At 40.4% G+C, this 23,153-nt stretch overlaps 1 protein-coding gene across 5 annotated transcripts in view; it reads left to right on the top strand.

Moving 5' to 3' along the window:
• LOC105474707 (consortin, connexin sorting protein) overlaps positions 1–23,153 on the top strand; it is a 114,879-nt gene that overhangs the window by 10,714 nt on the left and 81,012 nt on the right. The window contains exon 2 of one of the 5 annotated variants that reach the window (XM_011729529.3): positions 3,940–4,087. The exons of the other annotated variants lie outside the window; for them this stretch is intronic. The gene's annotated coding sequence lies outside the window, so the exon portion shown is untranslated. The remainder of the gene's footprint in view (positions 1–3,939; positions 4,088–23,153) is intronic. 5 annotated transcript variants of the gene reach the window in all.

Below are 23,153 nucleotides of genomic sequence, written 5' to 3'. Positions count from 1 at the left end.
AGTAGCAAGAGATGATACGTGGATTCGATACTAGATAGGAAAGGAAGTCGTGCCAGGATGGGGCTGACTAACGTGACCAAAACATTGGCAGGAGTTCGGCACTCTTGTGGTTGAACAGCTGGGGTGAGGGCTTGAGAGTAATCAAGGAATAGGAGTTTAGAGCCAGATAAAAGGATATGGATAGTGGGATGTTGTTGAGACTCATCTGAATTGAACAGATTTGTTCTGTTTATTTTGATATTCAGTAACAACATAAGACTGGAGTAACGTTGGCTAAATGACCAGACCATAGGATATTATTATAGATTTTTGAGACACAAAAAATTATTCATTCCACAAGTATGTGAGGTCATTGCTTTTTTATGCAAAACAGAAAGATAGTATTTTCTGAAGATTAATCTGCCTCTGATATGCAGGATGGATTGAAAGGGATATGTGAGAAAATGAAAGCCTTAATTAAAAGTAAACATCAGCCTAAACTCTTTGAAATTTTATAACCTCTGAAATGATAGAATTAATGAGTTTTTGCTTTGTGTTCATAAGAAGAGAAGAAATAAGCTAGTGAACTCCTGGCTTAGGTTTTGTAATTTTTAAAATTGTGTTTGCCATATAGATTTTATGTTCTTTATCCTACTCAAATTGATAAATTAATTTTAATTTATTGATAATCCATTTAACCTATACACTATGATATACATATGCAAGAAAATATGTCATGTTAGTGTATAATTTTGAAATATGGTAGATTTTGAATGACTGTTGAAACCCAACTTTCCTGTTAGCTTAATGACTAATGTCATGAATGACTTTATATAGATTTAATTTTTTTAAGAAAGAAACAGGAAATATACATGAAAAGTCTTTTGGTTAGTATAATTTATAATTCATTTGGTATATATTGTATAGAATTTTATTTCTTCATTTTACTAGAATTTTAAATGTCACCTCTTTTGACTTAGGGTTCAGTAAACCTATTGTGAAAAGTTGTGAAACAGTTTGGATGAGTTGCTTTTTGAGATCTATACAGTTCCACTATAGAGGTCTCCACTTTGTGCCCTGGAAAACTGGTTTTGTAGGAATTCCTGTTTCTGTAAGTTATTGGCAATTACAGCAAGAGTCTCGGTGGTACTCTAAAATAAGGTCCTAAGCAGTGGATATCTACTGAAACGGTTGATAAATACACTTTCTAAAAGAAAAAAACCCACACATTTATTACATAACACATGTCAAAGTGACTTTCCACAGTGTGTGGCACACAGACAGCACTTAGTAAATGGGGTGTTTTGTTTTTAATTTGCTAAACTTTTGTTATTACTTTGTATTTATTTGGGTTATTTTCTTTCTAAAGAGGGGAATAATATTAATATTTAAATGACCTGCATAACATTCTTAGTGATTAAAAATAAACTTTTATGTCCTTGGTTCAATGATTTAAAAAACATGTTTGAGTTTAAAATCTTACATTTAAATGTGCAAAATACAGAAAAGTACAAAAATAAAAACTCGTAAGACCTGATTGTTTAAACGTGTGTAGCACATAGTTGAATTCCCATCAACTAAGAGGAAAAAGTGTTAACATTTTGGTATATTTATTTTCAGTCTCTTTGGAGTGTGTGTTTTTACATAGTTGAGGTCATATTTACAATTTGTTTTAGATTCTTCTTCTCTCATTATGGACACATAATGTATATTTTTTGTGGTTTTGTAACAGGATAAACATTTCCCTATTATTGAACATTTGTTTTCAGTTTTTTCCTCACTGCCACCGTAGTCTTATGTATTCTCGTGTTGCTATTTAATAATAAAGAAATACCTGAGACTGGGCAATTTTAAAGGAAAGAGGTTTATTTGGCTCACACTCCTGCAGGCTGTATGGGCATGACATCACTCAGCTTCCGGGGAGGTCTTAGGGAGCTTTTACTCATGGTGGAGGGTGAAATGAGAGCGGGCACATCACATGGCAAGAGCAGGAGCAAGCGCAAGCAGGATGTGCTACACACGTTTAAACAGTCAGGTCTCAGGAGAACTCACTATCATGAGGACAACAGCCAAAGAGATGGTGCTAAACCATTCATCAGAAATCCACCCCTACGGTCCAATCAACAATCAGGTCTCACGAGAACTCACTCACTATCACGAGAACTCACTCGCTATCGCGAGGACAGCAGCCAAAGAGATGGTGCTAAACCATTCATGAGAAATCCACCCCTACAGTCTAATCAACAATCAGGTCTCACGAGAACTCACTCCCTATTGCAAGGACGACAGCCAAAGAGATGGTGCTAAACCATTCATGAGAAATCCACCCCCACGGTCCAGTCACCTGCCACCAGGCCCCACCTCCAATACTGAGGATTACAATTCCATATGAGATTTGGGTGGGGACAAATATATAAACTATATCACCTTGGATAAGCTATTTAGCTTCCTTTCCGCTTAGTTTTCACGTTTATAAATGTGGGAAATAATACTTCCTAAGAGTTAATGAGGATTAACTGACATAATGTGTATAGGACATGTAGAGCAGTCCTTGAAATAAGCCTGTAAAATATTGCCCCTGTGTTCATCTTTGTGCACAGAGGATCTCCTCTTTTTTCCTTTTTATGGCTACTGAAAAAATTTTTAGCATAAATCCCGCAATAATAAAAGGACTTAATTGCTTTAATCTTACTACATATTGTGAAATCATTTTCTGATAAGTTATGGCAGTTTACATTCCTCTTGAGCAGCATGAGACTGTGAATATTTAATCGAACCCTCACCAGTATTACATATTCTCATTTATTTATTCATTTATTGTAGAATTAGGGTCTTGCTTTGTTATATAGACTAGAGTATAGTGATGTGATCATAGGTCATTGTAGCCTCAAACTCCTGGGCTTAAGCAATCCTCTAGCCTCATCTTCCAGAGTAGCTGGGACTATAGCTATAGGCCACCACACCCAGCTAATTTTTTTTTTTTTTTTTTTTTTTTTTTTGAGACATGGCCTTGCTCTGTTGCCCTGGCTGGGGTGTAGAGACCACTGCTCACTGCAGCCTCGACCTCTTGGGCTCAAGTGATCCTCTTACTTCAGCCTCACAAGTAGCTGGACCACATGCATGTGCCACGAACATCTGGTTAATTTTTTATTTTTTTGTAGACACAGGGTCTCACCTTGTTACTCAGGCTGGTCTCAAACTCCTGGGCTCAAGTGATCCTGCCACTTCAGCCCCCAAAGTGCAGGTATTACAGGTATGAGCCACTGTGCCTGGCTCATGTTCTCATTTTTTAAAATCCTTGTTTGAGAGGCAAATGAATTGCCCATTTTAGTTAGAGAAGGAGATTTATAGAAGACTAGTAGAGGATAAAGTTAGAGAGCTGGTTTGCTGAGATACTGGAGATACTTAAGAGTTGGGACTGTGTTGGGTGTCGTGACCCTCATAGTTCTCCACAAGGACTTGAACTGGATTAAGGGCACCATGAGTCTAGAGGCAGGTCCAGTAGGCTCCACCTTCCCCATCCAGCCAAACCGGTGGCCTCAGTTTCCTGTAAAAATTTCTTTTTTTTTTTTTTTTTTTTTTTTGAGACGGAGTCTCGCTCTGTCATCCGGGCTGGAGTGCAGTGGCCGGATCTCAGCTCACTGCAAGCTCCGCCTCCCGGGTTTACGCCATTCTCCTGCCTCAGCTTCCCGAGTAGCTGGGACTACAGGCGACCGCAACCTCGCCCGGCTAGTTTTTTTTTTTGTATTTTTTTAGTAGAGACGGGGTTTCACCATGTTAGCCAGGATGGTCTTGATCTCCTGACCTCGTGATCCGCCCGTCTCGGCCTCCCAAAGTGCTGGGATCCTGTAAAAATTTCTTGTCTTTGTATCTGAAATACCGTTACATCTCACTTCTTCTTTTTCATCTATCTAATCTTTCTTATCGTGATTCACTTTCATTTCCTCTATGTCTTCACAGAAGGCTGGCCAGCTAACACGGCATGGCAAAGTAGTATCGCCTCTGCTGACAGACTCCCTCTAGGGAGAAAGAAGGTGGCCAAGCCAGTAAAGCTTAGGCATTACCAAATTTGCCAATAAGAGAAATAATTCTACCTTCCCAGAATTGGGTGAGTAAAGGAGTGTGGGAAAGTTTCTACACTAACACAGCCCTCAATATTTATATTAATTTTACTTTTAAACCATATTAGCATATGTCCACTGTTTTTTAAAAAGTCGTTTTCCTGAGTTTAAAAATCTGCAACTTACAACTCAGTAGGTTGTGCATAGACATTTTGCCACAGAAGATACACAAATGGCCAAAAACACATGAAAAGATGCCCAGCATCATTAGCCGTCAGGGAAATACAAATCAAACACAGTGAAATATACCACTTCACACCTGGAGATAGAGAAATCCAAGCCCGACCTTGTACATCTGATGGAAAGAGAATTGGTTGAACCCGGGAGGTGGAACTTGCAGTGAGCCGAGATGGCACCATTGCACTCCAGCCTGGGCAACAAGAGCAAGACTCCATCTCAAAAACAAAAGAGATTTCAGTGCTCAGGGTTGTATTTCTGTTTACAACTGTGGGGGTAAAATTAATAAATTTTGCCTTTGGGACAACATCACATCACGTTTTAGAAACAAAGATTTCTTGGTAGTCGATGGTGGGAGAGTTGGATCCTCATGTGTGTATGATAAATAAGAGTGTGAACTTGAAAGAACTGGTGCCGTCACAGTTTATACCGTATTCCATTAGTGAACAAAACTTTAATTTTTACAGAGCAGCATTATGTTAAATGACTATTATTTTAACTTTATTGATATTTTTTGCATGTACTAATTTGTAAATTTGTTTTGGTTTAATTGTGTTAGAGTTAGAAGCACATAAAAATTATGTTTTTACATCTTTTTTTTATTTTTTATTTTTGAGATGGAGCCTCACTCTATCACCCAGGCTGGAGTGCAGTGATGTGATCTCGGCTCACTGCAATCTCTGCCTCCCAGGTTCAAGTGATTCTCTTGCCTCAGCCCATTTAGTAGCTGGAACCGCAGGCATGCACCACCACGCCCGGCTAATTTTTGTATTTTTATAGAGACGGGGTTTTTCCATGTTGGCCGGGTTGGTCTCTAACTCCTGACCTCAGGTGATCCATCCACCTCGGCCTTCCAAAGTGCTGGGATTACAGGCGTGAGCCACCGCACCCAGCCACAAATTATATTTCTTAATTCTTTTTATCCTATTACCCCTTCCCCTGGCTACCATCCCCTACCCTCCACCCACATCCACAGTGAAAGATAAAGGAGATTAATTTTGCCTGTAGGAATCCATGGAAACTTGGCCTTCAAACTTCAGGCAAGCACCAGAGTGGAAACGTTTGGAAGTCTTGTTCTAACATGTTTTTACTTTAAAATGTTTTAAAAATTGAATTAGGTTTTTATGTTTTTAGAACCATCTTGCCCTGCCTTTTCTAGCTTTTGATGGGACATTGCCAAATTAATAGACTGTTTTAAAGATTACTAAGATGGGCAGCTTTCATTTCAGTAAAGAAAAGAAGCTGTACTAAAGGAATTATTCAGGTGAAAATGCTTTTGTGATTAAAAATGATCTTCAGAAACTGATGAAGTAAATTTCAACAGTACAAGTAAATTTCAACAGTACAAGCAAACCCTGTTTTTCTGCAGTTGTGACTTTGTTGTTCTCACGTCTCCTCCACATGTCTCCTCCGCACCTCCCCACCACACCTCCCCACCACAGCGTCTCTGCCTTTACAGCCTCTTCCTACTGCTACCTCCTTATCCAGTTCTCTGTCTAGACCCTCTGCTGTCCTCTGCGTTTGTTTTTGAACTGAACTTTGGATTAAAGTACTACCTTTTTGTGGCTGTTACCCAAAGTTTGTCTTCACTTTTGCTTGGAATTTGAGGTTACTGTACTGTTGTTCAGACTTTACCTTTAAAATTCCAGGAACATCCTATTAGTAAAACAATGAGTTTTTAAATTTTTGGTAAAGGTGGTCATAATTCTTACAGGAACCAGTTTTATTCCATTTCGTTCATAGATTTTCATTTTGCCTTTTTAATGGGCATAGAATTATCTTTCATGTTTTTCTGTAGTGGAGAAACCTAGTTGTGAGAAGGTGAACCTTTCAAATAAAATTGTAGTTGAAGAAACAAAAGTGGAAAGACTAGGTTAAAATAAATTTGACCCTGGCCTAATTCCATTTATCTCATATCCACTTTAGAAAAGAACTAAAACAGGCTGTGCATGGTGGCTCGCACCTATCATTTCTTTGTGTTTTTACTAATTCATGCTTCTTGTTTGGACTTTACTGACTTGTCTCTATATGAACTCTGTCACTGACAAAAATATCCTCTGTTCTCAAGTTTCCCTCTTCTGTTTCCTACCAGATAATACTTGTGGTTTTTTTTGTTGTTAAGTACATTTTAAACATCATCTTTAGAGATATAACCATTTTTTTTCTAAATCTGTATCCTTGGGTAAGAGGTAGTGTGAGACTTTAGTATTGTAGTTCAATTGAACAAACATTAATTAAACACCGTTTATATGCCTGGGCTGTGTTTTGGTAAGGATTGTAAAAGAAGTAATGGGCACATTCTCATGCTGCAAACATTCAAGCACTTGAATTCCAGATGGGAAATAATATATATGCATGAAATAACTTGAGAAAAATTCTGAAGCAATAAATAAGCAAATTCAAGACAGTGTCTAGTAAATACCAGAAAAGTTACAGTGTTTTAAAATAAGCTCTAAAATTATTGTGCTTTAAAAAATGGGTCTCTGAAAATGTTTCAGTATGGATTCTGTATTAACCATTGCCTTCGGCTGGGTGCGGTGGCTCACGCCTGTAATCCCAGCACTTTGGAAGGCTGAGGTGGGCAGATCACGAGGTCAGGAGATCAAGACCATCCTGGCTAACACGGTGAAATTCCGTCTCTACTAAACATACAAAAAATTAGCTGGGCGTGGTGGCATGTGCCTGTGGGCCCAGTGGGAGACTGAGGCAGAATTGCTTGAACCCAGGAGGCGGAGGTTGCAGTGAGCCGATATTGTGCCACTGCACTCCAGCCTGGGGACAGAGAGACTCCGTTTCAAAAAAAAAAAAAAAAAAAAAAACTATAGCCTTACAGCCTCAAATTATAATTGGCCTCTTCTAAGGCTAAATAGTATTATTACAATTTCTCTTCCTCCTCCTCCTCCTCCTCCTAACTTATCAAACTCTTCAACCCCCAGCTCAAATTCCATCTTGCTTATGGAATTTGCCCTGTGCACCGCAAGCAGCACAGCATCTGGAGCCAGTCTGCCTAGGTTGAGTCCTAATTCTAAGACTGTTTGACTTTGGATGAGTTGCTTTACCTATTAGTGCCTCAGTTTGCTTGCTATAAAATGGTAGTGCTAATAATAACTACCTCATAGGACTGTTGTGAGGAATTGTTACTATATGAGTGGCAAAGAGTAAGCACATATATAAATGTGTCTTGTTACTCTCATACTCTGTTATTATGGTCACTTCTCACAATACACTTAAACATTTCTATAAAGTGATTTATCTGAGCTTAAATATTTTTTGGAATTATATATTTTGTATATTCTGCTCTATAATAGCTGTTTGTGTTAACATAAAATTAGCATCTCTCTTCCATCCTCACCTTTAGAAGTGAATCGATGTTACCAGAGAATGTGCATTTATCATCCTGTGGCTTTGCAGATCCCTGGTCCGCTTTTTCTCTTTCCTGTTTCTGTTCAGTATTTATTCATTCTGCCTTGTTGCCTATTAGGTTCTGCATATGTGCTCTTCACTAGCTTATTATAAGTTCTTCTTCCCAAGGAGCAATTCTATTTCAGGGATGACAACAAACATGACTATTGAACTCTTAGTGCCGTGCATCTTGTTATCACTAGAAAATTCAGGATTCACAAATAGCCAATAGCTGGGCTTGGTGGCTCACACCTGTAATCCCAACACTTTGGGAGGCCAAAACAGGCAGATCACTTGAGCCCAGGAGTTCAAGACCAGCCCAGGTGACACGGTAAAACCCCATCTCTACTAAAAATGCAAAAATGATGAGTGCCTGTAATTCCAGCTACTTGGGAGACTGAGGCAGGAGAATCACTAGAACCTGGGAGGCAGAGGTTGCAGTGAGCCGAGATTGCCCCTCTGCAGTCCAGCCTGGATGACAGAGTGAGACTCTGTCTCAAATAAAAAAATAAAAATAAAAATCACACAGAGTCCTCAGCAGAGTAAATAAAACAAAATTGCTAGCGATTGACATCTAGAGACTGTTTACAAGGATGTTCTTAATGTACCTTTATGGATGACTTTAGCTGTTTCCCATGGATTATCTCATTTTACTCTTACAGCAAAGAAACAAAGGCTCATAAAGTTGAACTAATTTGACTAAGATTACACAGCTGGCAAGTATCAGAAAACTATATTTGCACTGAGAAGGGAATGACTCCAAAATTAGAGCTTCCTTTCTTACTGCTGTCTTATCTCTAGTCTTAGTTCTTGTTTGGAAAGGGAACTTCTGGTGCTTACGAATGGTGAGGCTTATCTTCTTGAAAGTGGTAATCAACTGTACTGAATTTCTAAGGTTAAAAAATTAAGATGTACAAGGCCTATTATGGGGAGGGGGGAGGGGGGAGGGATTAGGGATTGCATTGGGAGTTATACCTGATGTAAATGACGAGTTAATGGGTGCAGCACACCAATATGGCACAAGTATACATATGTAACAAACCTGCACGTTATGCACATGTACCCTAGAACTTAAAGTATTAAAAAAAAAAAAATTAAGGTGTAACATTACCAGTTTTCTCTTTTATTGATGCTTTCCTTAGATTTTTTTTTTTTAAATAAATAATCTGTTACCTTTTTGTGAGAACTGTATGTAGATTTCATTCTGGACATATAAATATTAAGGCTTAGGTAGCATTTAAAGTATTTGTGATCCCAGCACTTTGGGAGGCCGAGACGGGCGGATCACGAGGTCAGGAGATCGAGACCATCCTGGCTAACACGGTGAAACCCCGTCTCTACTAAAAAATACAAAAAAAACTAGCCGGGCGAGGTGGCGGGCGCCTGTAGTCCCAGCTACTCCGGAGGCTGAGGCAGGAGAATGGCGTGAACCCGGGAGGCGGAGCTTGCAGTGAGCTGAGATCCGGCCACTGCACTCCAGCCCGGGTGACAGAGCGAGACTCCGTCTCAAAAAAAAAAAAAAAAAAGTATTTGTGGTCAGAAATTAAATGAATGCATGAAATACTGTACTCTTTTTTGAGTAAATTCTAAAAATAATCCCTAATCATTTTGTTACAATCAGTTGTAGATTACTTTGCCATTTACCCATATACTTTTTTAATATACCTTAAAGACCAGAGAGAAAGGTAGGAACAGTTGCGAAGTTGCTCTTCTCTGATTATGAAGACTTATTCAGGAGGACTGGAAGCAGAATTTTCAGACATGTTTCTGTCTTTCTAAATGGATTCTATTAACTTCCATAGTACTTTGTTCATAGCAGACTTTCAAATGTTTGGTTGGCTTCATGCAAAAAGGAGCTGTCTCTTTACTCCCTTCTGTATTGCTGATGCTAATTGAATTATCTTTTAAAGATTCAGCATATTTTATGGGGATTTAATTTTGAGAACATTGGTGTCTTTGTGAAGGTTTCTTTTTTCTTTTGAGACAAAGTCTCACTCCGTTCGTTGCCCAGGCTAGAGTGCAGTATCGTGATCTTAGTTCACTGCAACCTCTGCCCACAGGGTTCAAGCAATTATCCCGCCTCAGCCTCCTGAGTAGCTGGGATTACAGGTGCGTACCACCACACCTGGCTAATTTTTGCATTTGCAGTAGAGATGGGGTTTCACCATGTTGGCCAGGCTGGTCTTGAACTCCTGACCTCAAGTGATCCCCCCACCCCGGCCTCCCAAAGTGCTGAGATTACAGGCATGAGCCACCGCGCCCAGCCTGAAGGTTTCTTTTGTAGCACGTAAAAAAGATTTAATTCATCAAAATATCCACTCACATTCTGATACTTCCTAGAGTAATAATCTTCTGTCTTTAGCTGCTATTTCTGTCCTGTATTTTCATTGCAATTGTATGCTTTTCTTCTTGAACCATTCCCATACATGGATATGGTAACAGCCACATTGGGTGAAGCTTCATTAGTGTCTCCACACTGTATTTTTTCTACCCATCCCAATCTATTTTTTTTGAGATAGAGTTTTGCTTTTGTTGCCCAGGCTGGAGTGCAATGGCACAATCTTGGCTCACCACAACCTCCATCTCCTGGGTTGAAGCAATTCTCCTGCCTCAGCCTCCGGAGTAGCTGGGATTACAGGCATGTGCCTCCACGCTGGGCTAATTTTGTATTTTTAGTAGAGACGGGGTTTCTCCATGTTGGTCTGGCTGGTCTCAAACTCCTGAGCTCAGGTGATCTGCCCGCCTTGGCCTCCCAAAGTGCTGGGATTCCAGGCGTGAGCCACCGCGCCCGGCCCATCCCAATCTTTTGGAAACGTAGTCTGGGTCCTCGTAAAGCACATGGTTGCTTAAAAACATTCCATTACAGCCGCAAACTCCTAATGTGTTCAAGAGGACATTGCATTTTACGTTTTCAATTTCTTACAAACTTTCACAAAAACAATATAAGTAAATAGCTGATGAAGTGTTCTTTGTGGCTTTGAAGAAACGTTAGTACCTTAGGAGATACCCTTTACCAGCAGCCCGTTAATACTTGGTTTATTTTATTTATTCATACGTCTGAGCTGGATTCTATAGGGAGAAATGAAAAATGTTTTATAGGCAAAATGTTATGAGATATCTGCTAATATCATAGGCAAAAGTATTTTTGCAATATGTATTATATATCATTAATTTAATGGTATCCAGTAGAATATAATATCCTTTTACTGGAGGGTTTTAAATAAAAATGTCTTTTCATTACAGTTTAAAAGATGATTGTAAAGTTTCATGTAAGTCAAGCACGCAGTTGTTAATATCTTATATGTATGTACTCCTTATGTTTAGCAAGATGAAACTTGTCAGACCCACATGCTAAGAGTGACCAGATTTACTGGCCCTTCACACAAATCAAACACGACTTTGCCGTTGCTGTTTTTCTTTCCTCTGCCTTCTTCCGCTGTATTCTATCTCTCTCCATCTGTTACTGTGAAGGGGTGGCCTGCCCCTCCACACCTGTGGGCGTTTCTCATTAGGTAGAACGAGAGACTTGAGAAAAGAAATGAGACACAGAGACAAAGTATAGAGAAAGAAAAAGTGGGCCCAGGGGACCGGCGCTCAGCTTACAGAGGACCCATGCTGGCACCGGTCTCTGAGTTCCCTTAGTATTTATTGATAATTATCTTTACCATCTTAAAGATAAGGGAGTGGCAGGACAACAGGATCATTTTAGGGAGAAAATCAGCAGTGAGACTTACGGATAAAGATCTCTGTGACATGGGTAAGTTCAAAGGAAAATGCTGTGCCTTGATATGCATATGCAAACATCTCCATAAACCTCTTAGCAGCATTGCTCCAGCAAGTCCCACCTTATGCCGTAAGGTGGTTTTCTCCTATCTCAGTAAACAGAGCAGACAGTCGGGTCTCACACGGGTTTTCTCCTATCTCAGTAAACAGAGCAGACAATCGGGTCTCACACCGAGATGTTCCATTGCCCAGGGACCGGCAGGACTTTTAACCAGCAAGCTGCCTTCAGGCACTTGTTTAACAAAGACACACCCTGCACAGCCCAAAATCCATTAAACCTTGAGTCACCACAGCACATGTCTCTTGCAAGGACAAGGTTGGGGGTAGGGTCACAGATTAACAGCCTCTCAAATACAGAACAAAATGGAGTCTCTTATGTCTACTTCTTTCTATACAGACACAGTAAGAGGCTGATCGCTCTCTCTTTTCCCCACAAACTGACAGTTATAAGCATAGAGGAGCCTGTACCTGGAGGTGGATTCGTAACTGTCCTTTACCTTCCACATCTACTCGGGCCTGCAAACCGCGAGCCCCACCTCCATGCTCTTTTTTTTTTTTTTTTTTTTTTGAGACGGAGTCCCTGTCTCCCAGCCTGGAGTGCAGTGGCTTGATCTTGGCTCACTGCAACCTCCTCCTCCCAGGTTCAAGTGATTTTCCTGCCTCAGCCTCCCTAGTAGCTAGAATTACAGGCATGAGCCACTTATGTTTTGTATCCTCCTCCCCTTTACCCCCTAGTAATTGGTTCATGGCCCACTAGGGGAAAAAAAGATGGTCTTTCACAACAGATAGTCTGAAAAGCGCTGGTCTGAATTTCCTGTATTAGGCCCTGGCCCTGCCTCCGTTTATCAGGCTCGTCACTCAGTACTTTCCTTCAGCACTCTTATTCCAAAGTCTACTCGCTCTTCATTCTGTTCTTCCTCACCTTTTCATTTGGTCCTGTTTATTTCTTCTCTTGAGATTGCCGCTCCATGCACCTCAGATGTGGGTAGAATGGAGGGAACACACCGTCTCAGAGCTGGGTTACAGCGTTCCCTTCTCCAGGGTTCTCTGCTATAGCGACATTTCCTCCAGACCATGGCTGAAGATGAACACGGCAGCTCAGCAGAGTGAAGACGCCTGAGGCCAGCACTCATTCGCCCTATCAGAGAAACAAGGGACCTGCCAGACCCTGTTGTCCGCCTGTTAGTGTGATGAGCAGCTGTGGATTTCATCTGTGTTTCCTGGGCAGGGGGCATGTAGGTGTGGAAATGGATACTACCAATTGGATTGGCTGGTTTAATATCTCATGAATATCAGTACCTTCATGAGTATTTTGTGTCTCCTCTGATCTCGTGAATATTTGGTGGTTCTAAGTGCTTTCATTCGTTCCTGTGTTTACCACACAGATGCCCTGTTTACCTTCTCTGTGTCTAACTTCTCAAGCTGTTTGCTCTGTACTTATTTTCATCTCTCTTATTTGTATCTTTGATTTTCTGTAATGGAATTGGATATTCTTAAATATTCATGCATTACACCTCTCCACAATAAAAGTAACCTTCATTCCTCTGACTCTCAAACAAATTGCCTGTCACTGATCACATTCTTTGTAGCAAAGTTTTTCTGAGAGAAGAGGAATGTTAGTTAGGGCAGGGTTTATAGACACGTCGTATAATTCATTACCTGCTAGAGTATCAGCTCTTGTATTTTTATTTTCCACTTTTAGAATACATAGTCCTTAGGGCATGTTGTGTCTCATCTGTCTCTCTCTTGCCCCATTGTATTTAGTATATGGATTTTTGTTGTAGACACTCAAAGTTGATTACCCTGAAGGCTGGTTAAGTTTAGTTAAAGTGCTCAACCTCTGAGGTCAGAGTTCGGTGTCATGTGGAGACTTATTTGCTTTGTTTCATGTCCTCATGGTAACCTTGAATGCTGGCCAAATGGCTCTTGGTTACAAAGAGCCTGGTAAGACAAAGCATTAGCACTTGTATCGCATAAGCAGTTTGAAACCAGTGTTCCTCTGAATGTGGGGCAAGAGCATCTTGTTCCCATTCAGAGGGCAACATTATATCATAATTTTTCATGATTAAAAAAAAGTGGACAGTGAGGATGGCAGAAGAAAATATATGTGAATTTGCCTGTAACTATACTTTTTTCTTTTTTTTTTTTTTTTTGAGACTGAGTCTCGCTCTGCTGCCCAGGCTGGAGTGCAGTGGCCGGATCTCGGCTCACTGCAAGCTCCGCCTCCCGGGTTTACGCCATTCTCCTGCCTCAGCCTCCCGAGTAGCTGGGACTACAGGCGCCACTACCACGCCCAGCTCATTTTTTGTATTTTTAGTAGAGACGGGGTTTCACCGTGTTAGCCAGGATGGTCTCGATCTCCTGACCTCGTGATCCGCCCGTCTCGGCCTCCCAAAGTGCTGGGATTACAGGCTTGAGCCACCGCGCCCGGCCAACTTTTTTCTTCTTTTTAAGAGGCAAGGTGTTGCTCTGTTTCCCAGACTGGAGTGAAGGGAGAGTCATAGCTCACTGCTGCCTTGAACTCCTGGCCTCAAGCAGTCCTCCCACTGCAGCTTCCAGAGTAGCTAGGACCACGGGCACATGCCACCGGAGTAGCTAGGACCACGGGCACACGCCACCATGCTCAGCTAATATTTTAGATTGTCTGTAGAGATGCGGTCTCGCTTTAAGGCCCAGGCTGGTCTTAAATCCCTGGTCTCAAGTGATCCTCGCAGAGTGCTGAGCCACCATGCCCAGCCACATATGTTGGCTTTCTTGTATAGGTTTAAGAATTCAAGACCGGGTGCGGTGGCTCACGCCTGTAATCCCAGCACTTTGGGAGGCCGAGACGGGCGGATCACGAGGTCAGGAGATCGAGACCATCCTGGCTAACACGGTGAAACCCCGTCTCTACTAAAAAGACAAAAAAACTAGCCGGGCGAGGTGGCGGCGCCTGTAGTCCCAGCTACTCGGGAGGCTGAGGCAGGAGAATGGCGGGAACCCGGGAGGCGGAGCTTGCAGTGAGCCAAGATCCCGCCACTGCACTCCAGCCTGGGCGACAGAGCGAGACTCCGTCTCAAAAAAAAAAAAAAAAAAAGCAGTCATGTATCTATGTTAGAAGAATCTGAAATTGCTAAGAAATAATGTGAAATTTCAAAGTAACTTATATAAGTCAACATACCACTCCCTCCCTGCCTCCGGTATGTGGGTCTCCTTTGCGTCTGTTTCTGCTGTTTTTTCCCCTAGTTTTCTTTTTTAAATCAAGGTGTGATCTCTTGCGTGCCTGGTTGTTTTGGATTCTATACTGAATATTACATATGAAAAGTTGTGGAAATAATTTGAACCTTTGTTGGATTTTTCTTGCAGCGAGGATTGACTTTAGTTTCTGGCAGGCAACCAGGTTAGAACAGATCACCTTAATTCAAACAGAGATGAGATGATGGATTCTTCTGGGTTAGTCCCTGCGAGCGCTGATCTGTTCCAGCCTTGCCTTTTCTTCTGGGGAGTATCGCTTGTAGGTCCCACCAGAAGGCCTGTGGTCCCCTCTTCTTGGAAGACCTCGAACTCTGGTTTTTCCTCCAGCTCTGTGAACCTACTCAGCACTCTGCTCAGCTTTTTCGGCTTCCCAGCTAAGCTTTCTGCCGGCTTTTCTGGTTATCAGCAGGAGTCTGCCCTTGCCAGAAGTACATTCTTTCTTCATGTTTGTTTTTGCATTTGTTTAAAATGGCCGGGTGCTGGCTCAAGTCTGTAATCCCAGCACTTTGGGAGGCCCAGGCGGGTAGATCACTTGAGGTCAGGAGTTCGAGATCAGCCTGGCCGACGTGGCGAAACCCTACCTCTACTAAAAATACAAAACTTAGTTGGGCATGGTAGTGCGTGCCTGTAATCCCAGCTACTCAGGTGGCTGAAGTGGGAGAATCACTTGAACCGAGAGGCAGAGGTTGCAGTGAGCCAAGATCACACCACTGCATTCCAGCCCGGGCAACTGAGACTCTGTCTCAAAAAATCCCACAAAGAATATATACATATATATGTATACAGCATATGTACATATGGTTTATGAACAGATATACCTACAGTGGGTATACGCATGATCAGTTTCGTTGCCTAGGCTGGGTGTGGCGGCTCACATCTGTAATCGTGGCACTTTGGGAGGCCGAGGTGGCGGGATCACTTGTGGCCAAGAGTTTGAGACCAGAGTGGACAGCATAGTGAGACTCTGTTTCTACAAAAAATTTAAAAATTAGCTGGATGTGATGGCACGCACCTGTAGTCCCAGCTATTTGGGAGGCTAAGGTGGAAGGATTGCTTGAGCCCAGGAGTTCAAGGCTGCCGTGAGCTATGACCTTGCCACTGCACTCCAGCCTGGGGGACAAAGTTAGACCATGTCTCTGGGGGGGAAAAAAATATATGTGTGTGTGTGTGTGTGTGTGTGTGTGTGTGTATGTATATGTATATATATTACTGATAGTGTGCTTATAATAAGCAAAGATATATGGTATATCTTTGATATGTATCTTCATTATATAGTATATATAATATATGCCTTTTATTATATATTTGATATTTATTATATATAAAGCTGTATATCTTTGACATATCTGTATATAATACATATATAAGCTCTATCTTATGTATCTCATCTATATCAACCATATATGAGATATATAAGATATATAGATATATAAATGATATATCAAATATATAACATCTTTTATCTGTATCTATATATGATATATATGCAAGCTATATCTTATGTATCTCACATATATCTTAGCTATATCTGAGATACAGAGATAATATATAAATATTATAAGTACACCACCAAAGTTTGGAGACTCTTGCATGTTAGTCCCTCTTCTTTAACGTGGTATTGGTTCAGTAAGTACCTGTGGCCTGCCTGGTAAAAATTTTTCTAAATGCACAAAGATGAATGTCAGATATCTTATGAATGTCAGATAATTTATAATGGGGTGGTTATATAGCCCAACATATAAGCCTGAAGAAATGAACTCATAATATTAAAGGAATGCAGCAAATCAAGAGTCTTATTGGTGGGTTCTATGTATTTGCTGTGTAACCTATTTTTCTACATTTGACATATTTGAAAAACATCTCAAGATATTGGAAGTGTTCATTTTGTGGCCTCCTTAAAGTAGCAATTTGGTATTTACAACATATCTGAAAACAGCTGGTTTTTAAAAGTAATATAAAAATGATTATAGTGGTTAAGGGTACAGGCTCTGGAATCAGATTCTAAATTGAATCCTGACTTTGCCACGTAATAGCAGTGTGACCGAGGCCTATGTGTTTCATCTTTCTATTGTTGTTTACTTCTGTAAAAAATGGAAATAATTTTAGAACTACTATATGGGACTTATAAGGATTAAATTATATATATGTAACAAACTTTAAACACTGACACTTACTAAATCTTCAATAATTGTTAAAGAGATGGAGTCTTGCTGTGTTGCCCAGGCTGATCTCAAACTCCCCGGCTGAAGCAAGCTTCTCACCCCAGCCTCTTGAGTAGCTGACACTACAGGCACACTACTGTGCCCGACTAGTCTCAGCATTTTATTCAGATAGTGCAATCTATTTTGTCAGACATCTTAAAAGAAGGTTCTAATAATTTGCTTTTGCCATTGTATTTTCAAAAATTGACATTTTAAAACAATGTATAGTTTTATGTGTCTATTTAATGAGTCAAGTGTAAGACAGTTTCCGTGAGGATATATAGTTGATACAGGCAGTAAACATGATTTTTGTTTTAAAAGAGTTGGCTATAATCTGAACCAAAGTATTTTCAAGTCTTAGATTCTGTTGGTTGCGGCTTAAAAGTATGATTGCAGTACATTTTTACAACAAAGAGGTATTTAAAACCGAATAAGCACAATTTGGATGTGTTGACTTCTCTTTTGTTTACTTAAGTAGAACTTGTGTATATCTGTGCATAAGAGAGGGACAAGGGAAGAGAGATGACTCTTTATCTTTACTGCTTGGGTATACCCACAGTGAGGCTTTGGACCTGTCATTCCCATTTATGTAATGGATTTTGAACTCAAAAGCCCTGTAAATACATAAGCTATCTTGAACCAAGCCCCATTGTGAAAGGCAGGATTGAGGAATATGAAACAAATTATGCTTCCTTTCATTCACTTTATCTGCCCCAAGGTTTTTTGGGGAATGTGAGTCACATAATTTCATTTAATTTCTTCATATTTTTAACAGTGCTCTCTCTTCATAACTGAAAATCTGTATTTGATGTTGTTTTTCCCTTAGAATCATTACCTTCACATTTATTCTTGTTTTTCCTTTTGTATCTTGTACCTTTGTCACATTTTTATCCTTCCTGCATACCTCATAGCATACATTTTCTCTTCTATGGCCTTTCTTTTTGCTAAATGAAGAACTAAATCTTTATGAAATTATATTTTGTATTCTTATTAAAGAAATATTAAAACAATGTGATTTACTTTTGTACTGTACTATTATGTAGAAATTTCGGTATTTAGAGTGATTACTGAAAGGCTGTTTTACTAATTTTAATTATAATACTATTTAACTTTTATGAAGTACCAGGGATGTTCTGAATATGGGGAAGTACGAAAAAAAGGAACAGCATGATCTAGTGATTTACATTGTGAATATGGGAAATGAGGAGGTAAAAATTAATTTTAAATAGTATCTATTTCCTTCAACAAGTATTTGCATTTGTTTAATTACAGTAATAATAATATCTATATCCAGGAAATACCTGTAGCACAACTTGTGTTAGCAAAGGAAGAATCTAAAGTGGAGTGATTCACCATGAGCCATATTTGGCTGCTGTGGCACTGCCAAGGCAATGTCATAGACAGCAGCGTTGTCCAATAGAAATATGTGAGACATATATATAATTTTGTTGTCTAGTAACCACATTAAAAATTTTCAAAGGGAGAAATTAATTTTAGTAATAGTTTATTCAGTATATCTAAAGTATTATTTCAACATGTAATCAATATATAGAATTGATGAATTCTTTTATATTGATTTTATTCATACTAAGTCATTGAAATATGGTATGTATTTTATAAATATAGCACATCTTAATTTGGACACAATTTTCATTGGAAATGCTTGAACTACATTTCAATTTCATAAAGTGTACAGGTGAAAAACATTCACATACCCAAGTTATTCCAAACATACTTAAGTTTTTCAGTAACTGAATTCATGTCCATTTAAAAATTTAAATTTGGCCGGGCCCAGTGACTCACGCCTGTAATCCCAGCACTTTGGGAGGCCGAGGTGGGCGGATCATGAGGTCAGGAGATCGAGACCATCTTGGCTAACACGGTGAAACCCCGTCTCTACTAAAAATACAAAAAATTAGCCAGGTGTGGTGGTGGCACCTGTAGTCCCAGCTACTCGGGAGGCTGAGGCAGGAGAATGGCGGGAACCCGGGAGGCGGAGCTTGCAGTGAGCCGAGATGGCGCCACTCACTCTAGCCTGGGCGACAGAGCGAGACTCCGTCTCAAAAAAATACATAAATGTATTAAAATTTATAAAAATGAAAAATTGAGTCCCTCAGTGTGTTCATGTTTCAGATACTCAGTAGCCGTGTGTGGTTAGTGGCTACCATTTTGAATAGCACAGGTGTAGAATAGAGCTAACAGTTGAAGATGTCAGCTAAGGAGTCCTGAGTCATTATTACTCTATTTGGAGACACAGTCTTGCTCTGTTGCCCAGGTTAGAGTGCAGTGGTGAGATCATAGCTTGCTACATCCCAGGCTCAAGTGATCTTCCCCCTTCAGCCACGTAGCCGGGACTGTAGGCATGCACCACCACACCTGGCTAATTTTTATTTTTAGTGGAGACGTGGGGGTCTCACTGTGTTGCCCAGGCTGGTCTTGAACAACTGAGCTCAGACGATCCACCTGCCTCGGCCTCCCAAAGTGCTAGAATTACAGATGAGCCACCGTGCCTGGCCTAGCATACATTATTACATTGAAATTATGAGAACGACATTTTAAATGAAGTTTGTATCTAAATTCCAAATGATCTGCATTATTTTCAGAAAACAGTTTGGAGATCATCGCTACCCTCTGTGGTCCTCACTCGGGGGTCCTCAGGCTGAGATACTATTAATTCCTAGAAACTGCCTTCTGGCATACTGCTGTGGTCGACACTCATCAGTGGGATATGAAATCCACCTAGTGGATCTTGAACAGCATTTTTTAAACATATGAAATCGTATTGAATGGGATAAAGAGCGTATCAGTGATTCACCTGTGTTAAGTTTTAGCTGCATAAACGTGTGTATTTTGTGGGTTCAGGAGCTCAGTGAAAAATGAATTTTTTATTGTGTGTCACAACGGTTTTCACCGCCATCCCTCTGAGGCATACTTTTGATTGCTGTTGTACTGAATATTGCCTCAGGGTATGTTTGTTTAAACAAAGAGTGTTAATCAGAGAAGAAAAGTATAGATTTAGCAATGAGATGTAAGTGGTATTGGAACCTATCTAATGAGTAAAGAGGTAAAAATAAATGTGAAGTGGTATGGAATGTCAGTGATAAACAGAATCATATGGATGTGGTCACTTTGTTTTTTGAGACAGGGTCTTGCTGTGTCACCCAGGCTGGAGTGCAGTGGTGAGATCTTGGCTCATTGCAACCTCTGCCTCCCAGGTTCAAGCTAGTCTCCTGCCTCAGCCTCCCAAGTACCCAGGATTACAGATGCCCACCACCATGCCCAGCTAATTTTTGTATTTTTTTTAAGTAGAGACGAGGTTTCACTATGTTGGCCAGGCTGGTCTCCAACTCCTGACCTCAAGCAATGCGCTTGCCTCGGCCTCCCAAATCACCAGGATTACAGGCATGAGCCATCACACGTGGCCTTGGACGTGGTCACTTTGTTCCTCAGTTCTGAATTGGCCGGGAATAGACACATTTGAACTTGGTGTTAATAAACTGCGTTATTAGTTTGGTGACTATATTCCTCTAAATGTTGGTTTGGCTATAAATCAAATTTAAATTTGGGCTTGAATCTTTATTCTTCAGAAGGATCTTGGCTTCAAAAGTAAAAGTATAGTATTTATCTGATTTGTATGAAATACAGAAAAATGGCACCCATAGTCTTAAAGCATTTCAATGAAATACTACATATTTCACTGTGTATTCCCATAAATTATTTTTAAAAATTTTAGTAACACCTAATGTTTAATCTCTTTGGACATCCATTAAGATGTGTAAAAAATGAAGTCAAATCCTATCCAGAATTGAGATATGCTTTTGGTAAAATGGAGATTTTTTTTTTTCTTAGCCTGTTACTTTAAATTGTTCATTTATTTAATGTTCTTCCTTAAAGTTTGGGGGTTCTCGTGTTTTGTATAAGCCTCACTTTAATATGGTTGTTTGAAATTCTTAAGCTGTAGAGAGGCAATGCATCAAATGATTTTTATACAGAGTACATGTTTGGAATGCTTTCTTGCCACAAGAGTCTGGAAACTTGGGCAGCACTCGCTGTTGTGCTTTTAAAGACAAAATATGCCACAATCAGTGCTGTAGCAGTGATTGTAGCATATCACTGTTTCTTTTGTGAGAATTTGTATAGACTTAGGGATTACTACAAAATAGCTTTACTGTTTAGATACAGCAGATAAGTTTGAATGCAGTCTCAACTAATAATCCTCAGGTCCCACGCGCTATTGGCACACATTTTAAAATACTGTGTATTAACTGGGCGTATTTCTCCTTGTAAATTTTCTCTTGCCCAAGTGCTTTGTAGTGAGATACTAGGTATACCAGAAGATCAGCCTGTTGAAATGCTATTCCTGTAGCATTAAGGGAGAGGAAAGAGGAAGAGACAAAAATAAACGTTTAATTTATAACTGTTTCTAAAAACAGTAAGACTATACGGATTATAAACCCCATTAGGAAGTTTATCCTATTGCTTAAGTTAAGGCATTTGTATTGAAATGTGTTAGGGATGCAGACAGAAGCCAAATATTGTGCAGTAGGTCCCATTGCCTCTCAGAATAGGGGCAGGAATGCAGATGGGATTCCATGTGTCTGACTTACCCCCGTTCAGAGAGAAACAGTAGAAAATTGTTTCCTTACTCTTTCATGAATCTAGTAAGTACAAGGCCCAGGGCTAAACATTGCAAAGAATGAAAATTATCTATGCCTGGGTTCTAAGTATTCAAATGGCTTAAATCTAGTATGACATATATGCAAAAATACAAAGTGCAGAGCCATATTTGGGAAGGACTGAATGACAACAGTGCTGTTGTACATTATGTGTTGGTCTTTGTGATGGAGAAATCAGGGAAGGCAAACTAGGGTAAGTGACTTTTGAGCCAGACCTTGATGCATTGCTAGGAATCCCTTTCCTTTCCCTTTCCTTTCCCTTCCCTTCCCTTCCCTTCCCTCCTCTCCCCTCCCCTCCTCTCCCCTCCCCTCCCCTCCCCTCCCCTCCCTTCCCCCTCCCCCTCCCCCCTTCCTTCCTTCCTTCCTTCCTTCCTTCCTTCCTTCCTTCCTTCCTTTTCCTTTCCTTTCATTTCCTTTCCTTTCCCTTTCTCTCTCTCCTTCCTTTCCTTTCCTCTTTTCTTTCTTCCTTTCTTTTCTTCTTTTCTTTTCTTTCACAAAGTCTCCCTCTGTCACCCAGGCTGGCATGCAATGGTGCAGTCTCAGCTCACTGCAACCTCCACCCCTCAGGTTCAAGCGATTCTTCTGATTCAGCCTCCCCAGTAGCTGGGACTACAGGCATGCGCCACCACGCCTGGGTAATTTTTGTATTTTTAGTAGAAATGGAGTTTCACCATGTTGGCCAGGGCTGGTCTCGAACTCCTGACCCTCAAGTGATCCACCTGCCTCACATCTCAAAGTGCTCAGGTTACAGGCATGAGCCACTGTGCCTGGCCAGGTATCTTTATTTCTTAAACTACAGCATATTCACACCTTAGAGCATGAAAGTCAATCTTAGAAAATATTTTATAAAATTATCTTATGAGTTAAATTATGTCATCACAAGAGTTGCAGGCAAAATGTCTTGAGGCCCACAGAAATGGATATGTACTGTACTGGTAATAGCGACTTTACTTAAATGGTATATCGCCCCTGCACCCACCCGCTTAAGAAAGTTTCCGACGGAAGTTGAGCTCCGTAGGAAGTGAGGTACTGTGTGGTAATGGCGACTTTACTTAAATAGTATATCCTCCCTGCAGCAAGTGAGGTACTGTGTGGTAATGGCGACTTTACTTAAATAGTATATCCTCCCTGCAGCCACCCGCTTAAGAAAGTTTCCGACGGAAGTTGAGCTACGTAGGAAGTGAGGTACTGTGTGGATCTAGTACTTCGCAGGGAAAGAGAAGCCCTTCCAGGAACGTGAACTTGTTGGTCGTTAGATTTGTGTCCTCTGCTGTAGGGTAGATCCCTAATTGGGGCATACCATAGCTGGAATGAAATGTAAGTTATTGTCTCCCTATTGTCCATATCAGGATTATAACTGGTCTAAATTCCATTTCTAAACTTACTAGCTGAGGGACTCGATGAGATACAAGTCTTGGCTTCTTATCAGTAAAATGGCACTAAAATTACCTATCTGCTAGGGTCATTGCAAGAATTGAATAGGAGTGTTAGGCTAAATAGTTTAAGTCAGGGCTTGGCACATGACACTCAACAAAGCTGTAAATATGCTCTGTAACTTCATACTTCCCAAAGAGTCTTTC

The sequence above is a fragment of the Macaca nemestrina genome, chromosome 1, assembly GCF_043159975.1.
Source record: "Macaca nemestrina isolate mMacNem1 chromosome 1, mMacNem.hap1, whole genome shotgun sequence".
Lineage (NCBI taxonomy): Eukaryota > Metazoa > Chordata > Mammalia > Primates > Cercopithecidae > Macaca > Macaca nemestrina.
Note: the sequence above shows the minus strand (reverse complement) of the source record. Positions and strands in the feature narration are given on the sequence as shown.